Source organism: Neopelma chrysocephalum, unplaced genomic scaffold (genome assembly GCF_003984885.1).
Source record: "Neopelma chrysocephalum unplaced genomic scaffold, ASM398488v2 Primary Assembly neopelma1_64, whole genome shotgun sequence".
Taxonomy (NCBI): Eukaryota; Metazoa; Chordata; class Aves; order Passeriformes; family Pipridae; genus Neopelma; species Neopelma chrysocephalum.
In genome coordinates, this window is record NW_020897721.1 from 1,967,252 (window position 1) to 1,974,467 (window position 7,216).

Consider the following 7,216-nt stretch of genomic DNA (forward strand, 5'->3'; position numbering starts at 1 on the left):
TCAGTAGAAATGCAAATCCTTTGCTGAGTAATAGTTGCTTTGGAAATCACTCAGTCATTGACCTGTTGTGGATTAAAGGCAGAAATGTCAAACACTTTAGTGATTTGCCTTATCTAAGTTTTCAACTTAAAAGAAGAGAAGCTTAAATTGGTCCACTGGGGACAAGAGACATAGGGATGGCTGGAGTAGCGGGAACAGCTTTGTAAGATAGATGGGAAACAGTGTGTATACTCCAAAGCTGAGCAGCTTGGGAAGTGACAAGGGCTGTTCTTTAGATTGTGCATCACATGTTTGAATTTTACTATTACTTCAGATGCTGACAAAACTGTGGGAGGAGAAAGAAATCTACCTGTAGGTGTTGGGAATCTATTTTTGGGGTAAAATAACAGAACATTTAGCTCTGCTCAGTATTAAATAGTCTTTTTCCAAACTCCCTCTCATTGTTACCTCAGCTGTAAAATAGGGAGTTTGTGCTCTGTTGAAGCTTAATTAAATGACTGTGAAGTGCTTTGGGATCCTGAGGTGAATGTTAAAGAAATTATTTTATGGAAGCCTGGCTGAGAAGTCCCATCTCATCTCCAGGTTACTAAAAAGGCTTTATTTTAATTTTCCCAGGTTTATTATGTTTTAATCAGACAATTATTAAACAAGTCTTAATCAGATTTAATAGATTTCTATCCTGATCAGAGGGCCGAAAAAGATAATGAACTGCTTTACTACCTGTGCTTTTAGGAGCTAATCTTTACAGTTGGTATCTTGCTCAGCTTCTGTCTCCTGCATGATCTGGGTTCATATACTCATACTGATTGCTCTTATGGTATGGAGGAGGGGTTAACTATAAATTATTTATCTCATCCTGATATCTTAGTGCTGTTTGCTTTGTGTACTAACCAGCACTATTAACATCTCTCTGTTAACATGAGGATTTGTTCTCATCCTCTACCCAGGAACAAGGGATGCAATGGTGTGAGCAACGTGTCAGTGGAAAATTTTGTGTGTTGTGCTATAGGTTTGTCAGAGAAAGTAAGTTGGAAGGAATCTCTGCCTTTTCAGTCCATGTGCAACGAATAACTTAGTATATAATTCTTCTCTTCCTAATTTTTAAGCTTGAAATGTTTTCTGAAACACTGAACTATGCAACGAAATTCTCAGCCATTTAGCAATGGTCACTTACTATATAAATTGGGTGATGTAGAATCTCTGGGTCATAGGAAAGGTCACAGTGTTATTACTTCAGTGGTTGGGGGATGTTCATTATCAGGATGCTGAAAATATCTCAAGAGATTTGTTTAGTAATCAAGGAATTTGAGGAAACTTTTGAATCAATGAAATTTAGCCTCTTGGTTCCAGTGAAAGCACTTGAAGCTAAGAGAGAACAGCACTTCTGTGGCTGATCTTGATGAGCTACCTCACTGACAGGAGGGATGTCTGGCTTAAATGATGGTCTGGTAGCAGCAGAGAACTGGTCTTTGCCCAGTTCCTTTCAGTTTCAACAAATAAACCAGCATTGTGAGAAGTGATTGAGAACACCTGATATTCCTGTTTCTATTACACAGTGAACTATTAGGCACAAGCCTCCTTGATTGCATTGGTTTCTGCTGCTTTCCCCATGGAATTCAAAACAACATTAACCAAAGCCCGTAAAAGATGTGGCTGTAGCTCCTTTTATCAGTGTTGGCTTGCCAAAGACATGCAGTTTGTTCCCAGTTTGTCTTCAGTGAGAAATTCTCTGAAGTGTGGTGATAATTTGTCTGGATGGCAACATAAAGGAACTGTAATCTTTCTCTTTGCTTGATCTATGTGGAGATTGTGCTATTTCTTCATGTGTATTTCCCTTCAATTCTGGGTGATTGCTTCTGACCTAGCAGAGAAGTGGTGATCTGAGCCACCTTCTCACCTCTTCAAGGAAAGAAGTTTGCTATTGCAAAACATCCCCCCTCTTGGTTCCTAAGAATTTACTGATCCTGAGGATACAGCACAGAAAGGTGTTTGGGTAACCCTGTAGAGCTGATGCCATGGAGTGAACAGAGCTTCACACAGAGTGGGGTGGGAGGCTGAGAGCAGGGGAGATGCTGAGAGTGTTTGATGCTTGGTATGCCATGAATTATGCATTTCTATACCATGAATTATCAGTGTAGAAAATAACCTGTGAAACTCATGAGTAACAAAAGCACCATTTACGTCACTGAACGGTGGTGGATTCTAGTGCTTGTATTTGTATTGTTTCACTGACTTGAATTTTTGAATGTTTAGCTAATTGTGTTGTACTAAGACTATAGTTGTAGGAACTGTTTCATTCAGTACTCCAGTAGTAAACACTTGCTAATAGGTTGCTTTCCCTGCCTGCCTTGTTTTCACCACAGTCATCTAGTGTTTACATACATTTTAGCCTCTGTGCCATTTCTGAAGGCTTTATTTGTCTCATTTATGTTTTTGGTTTGGATAATACTTAAATATGAAATCCATCTGGGAAACATATTGTATATTCACGTTGAGGGGTAAAACCAGTTTTTAATTAAAATTTTATACAGCACTTGTATTTCACTTTGTCCTGTTTTATTATGAAACACTTCAATCTTCTTCCTAAAACACATATGTCTTGTGCGTTTCAAGATGTTCCTTGTTGCTCATGCAGAACCAGTTTCGGAGCTCTGTCAGCAGAGTGCCATATGTTCTGGGGTTCATTTAGCTTCTCTGGCATTTGTGTAGGCAGCATATTGGATGTAATGCAGCTCAGCTCAGCTCCATTCTTCTCTTTGTAAACTTGTCAAGAGATAAAAAAAAGCAGGGAGAAGGAAAACACTGAATAATACTCGAGTGATTTGAATTATCAATAAGTTATGGGAACGTGGCCAATCAAAATTGAGGTTTCTCGTGTGCTTGAGGATTTTCCTTAATTGCGGCTTATGCAGAGCCTATAAAGTGATGCATCCCTTGGTGCTACCCAGTATTACACCCAAAACAAGTGCTCAAGATAAAGATATAACCCAAACCATTTGGAAATGACAAGCACTAAGTGCTCAATTTTGCATTGATCTGCTAGTTTAAATTAAAAAAAGAAAAAAGAGTACTAGAAGGGCGTGTGAAGGGATCATACTCCTCTTTGGTGTCCTCTGGCTTTGAGGAAAATAACTCTGTACTCTTTAAATGTCTAGTACTGAAAAGAGAAATCTCAAGGCTGATGGTGCCCTCCTGTAAAAAAAACCCCAAAACAACGAAAAGTCATTTTCCTACCAATCCATTCCTGTTTCTTCCCTGCCCCCAAAATCTTGACCATGAACCAATAGGTGCCATCAGTCTTTAATAAATGCCTGGTGTGTAGGCACAGCCCAGACTGGTCACTGGTGGTATCCAGGTACCTGCTCTGCTCTGCCAAGAGATCTCAGAACCATCTCAGTGTCTGTGACAGAGGCCCAAAGTATTCACAGGGCCAAAGCATTTCTGGGATTCTGTAACTGGAGCTTAAAAACAGAAACCAAAAAACCACAAAAAAACCCGAAAGAATAAGGAACTAGCAAAAAAGGGATCCATATTAATCTGTTTCCCCTTTGCTGAGGTGTGAGACTGGAAGGAAAGGGCATGAGTGGCTGCTGGAGATGACTGTGGAGGAGTGGGGAGGGAAACTTCTGCAGTCCTGACCTAAGGGCAGTCAGAAATAACCAGCTGGAGTGACATGAGTGTAAACCTGGTTGAAGTGACAGGCAGCTCAGCTTCTGGGACTCTATTTACATATGTTTAAAACAAACCAAAAAAAAAAAAAGGTGCCTTTGTTCCCAAGGAAAATCTATTTACTTGGCATTCAGCTCATGTATAAGCTGGAACTTCTTTCACAGGAGATGTAGAAACAAAGCGACTGACATTTCTGCTTTGATGTGAGGCTGAAGCTAAGATTTGATTTTAAAATATGAAAGTAAACTGAAACTACCTCCAATTTAAAGGTGGATTTTTTTTAATGACCTTAAAAGTTTTGAGAAGTTTTTTGTCTCCCCCCTTAGGGACCAGAAGAATTTATAACAGTAATCTTACTTATAGCTGTAAGTCTACAGAGACAGTGGCTGTAGGTTAATGAAAAATTGACACTGCTACTTGCCTGTGCTTCCAGCAGAATTTTTTTTTCTTCAAACCGAAGTGAACTATTGCACTGTGTGAGCTGGTTATGAGTCTCACATATTAAACTGAATGCTGCATTTGTGGAACTACAGGAGCGAGTCACAGCTGAATGTTCTGAACAACATTCCTGTTTTGAACAAATGCAGCAATAATTACAGGTTTCTTAAAATGGTTACGCTGGTCCTTCCCACACACACTCAGCAATAAAGCCTCCTGGGTTCCTCTAAATCAGAGTGGCAGGGGAATTGTCCCTGGTGATCCCCATCCCAGTATAAAATCCCAAGTGCTGTCAGCCCAGCTCCTGTGGCGCTGGGGCTCCTCGAGGGACACCCTGTGGCCCACAGAGAGTTGTTCAAGTGTCCTCTCCAGGAGCCTTTCTGCAGTGTCTTTTGGGACAACTTGTTCCTGGGAATCGTGCACAGAAATGGCACGAACTCGGCAGCTCAGGCTGACTTTGGTTCAGAGTCTGACAACTTAATAACTGTTTGTTGTCCTTGGCATGGTGGTGCCATCTGGTCCTGCTTGGACAGCTGATCTGTAATACTGCACTGCATGGTATTCCAGCTTTTGCTGATGGAATCTTGGGCTGTGCTGGAATGGCACACAGATACCTCGATGCCTGCCTGTGGCCAGATGGCACGTGCTTAAATCACATCCCCCCTGTGCTGTGATGGAGATGGACACACAGGGGTGTTGGAAATTGCTTTTGAGACAAAGGGAGAAGGTGGCTTCAGGAATGATATGGGATCCCAGGTCAGGAATCAAAGAGCCATTGGATGTCCACAGTCCTCCCTGCTCCCCTTGAAGGACTTCAGACCTGACCAGACTCCGAAGAGTGCCCAGTGCCAACACAGTGCCAACACAGTGTCAGGGCAGGAGCTCAGCAACTGGCCTCTTCTCTCATGTTCAGCTGCTTCAGAGGAGGTTGTACAGAAATCTCAAATTGCTGTGATACCAACATTATACCTGTGCTGAAAAAAAATCACTTTCATCTCTTGCTCCTTGTGTTGCCCTCACAGCACGCTGTATATTGCTCTTACTCTTCAAGGAAAATAAAAGAAAGAATGTTCCCCTGACTTTGGGGAATCCTGGAGGTTGGATGGGACCTCCCACATTATGCTGGCATTAGTCTGAAATGAGGAAAATAAATGTACCTCATTAAATGTATGTAGAGGACTGTGAGAGGAGAGGCTTGAATTTGGTTTTTGCATTCACTCCATTTTGTCCTTTGCCACTTCCTTTTGGCTTTATCCCCTTTTTTGCCTTTCCATGATTATAAAGCCCTATTTCTCTGCATGCACTGTCTGTGATTTTTATTTATGTGGTGTTAAGTTCATAACAGACAAGTGCTTCATGAACAGAAGGGGCTTGATGAAATCCAGCAGCTGAAAGCTGGAGCAGAATGCAGTCACAGCAGAAGTAAGGTGCAGATCCTTTTTTCTTTCATGTAATGAGTATTTAGCTTTTAGGACACCTTAGCCAGAAACTCATTTCTTCTTAGCTTGCAGTCTTTGTACCAGGATTTACAATGATGCTAAAAAGGAGGTGGCTGAACTGGTAACTTAATAAAGAAAGAGGCAGAGATGTTCTGCCACGTGCACTGTAGTTATAGCTCAGTCAAACATCACGAATTCTACCAGTAAATGCCAGGTAAAAGTAGCAGATTAGACCTTTTAGAAGTTTGGAGTCTGGTTCTGCTTTGGTATGTATGGCCTGGACATGTGCAGCCTGATCTCTCAAATCAAACTACAGAGTGTCCCCAAAGTCACTGGAGATACAGCTCCAGTTTTAACAGAGGGGCATCCCTCTTCTCTTATTAACTCATTTCCTTTTAATCTGCAGAGAAGCCAAACCCTGCTTTGGGGTATATTCAGGTTTGTCTTATTTGTCATAAATTTTTCAAGACCTGTGCTACACTGATGACTTTTTAATTACAAAAGAAATCCAGGATACTTTGTTATGTAGCAATGAAATATGTGGTTAAACCAGCCAGTTTAGTACATGTGGTTTTGCTGCTCTGCAGAAATACACAAATGCACACTTGGAAATCCCCTTGCTGATATATCAGCATTTTGAAACTTCTCCAGTGTGAGGTTAGCAGGGTTATTTTTCTTTGTCTGGGGTTTAGAAACACTGCTCCCAACCTGGTATCTGGGTAAGATAAAATGAGTCCAATGAAGGTAGGAAGTTGACTTTTTCACCTCTAGGAGAAATGCTTCTTGGCTACGTAATTCAAAATAGTTTTAAGCAACCTTCTCCTTCTCCCATGGCAGGGAAGAGCAGTAATTTCCCATTGCCAGAGGTGACACAGCCCAGAGCCAGGCATATGGGAAAAGGCCTGTGGAGAGACAGTGGTGAGTATCTGCACAAAAATAGGGCTCAGAATATAACTTCATGGGTATAAATAAAGTAATGCAAAAGCAAAGCTGATATTAACTTTTTGCATTACTATTTGCAGTAAAACTAGGAAAGGGATTCTGATAGGTTCTTTGGTATTATTATTATTATTATTATTATTATTATTACTACTACTATGCTCAAATGAAGGGAAGGGACAGTAAGAAGAGAGTGAAGAAGAAAGGTAACTAAAACATGTAAATTTAATGAGTTTGTTTCTTTTCCTCCTAAGGGACCAAAAATGCAGAAGGGTGCTGGTACTCTGTCAGCCCACATGTGCCCTCCTCTCCCCACCAGCTTTACCCTGATGAAGTTCCCCTTTTTAGGAACGCAGGGAGGGCAGTGCTCCCTGCAGGGATGAGAGCTTGTGATCCTGGTTAGGAGCCACTTTAGCCAAGAAACAGTGACTTCCAGCTGCAATTCACCCGGGCAGGTGCCCATCTGTGCATGGCAGGAAGCCTGTGGGTGCTGCTCCTTCCTTGGCCCAGAACTCGAGTGCGAGGAACCAGAGAAAACATAGTGCCCTGTTTGTTTACTCTCCACCCTGCTAAAATGCATGTGGTTTCACTTCTTTCCTTTGTAATAAACTGTGCCTACCACAGCGTATATTGTTTTAAATAACATTTTAAAATATTTTCCGGTAAATTAAAGTGATGACATGTTTGTAGGGTTCATTGTTAATTTCATTTCCTTTGGCTCAGCCAGCCAG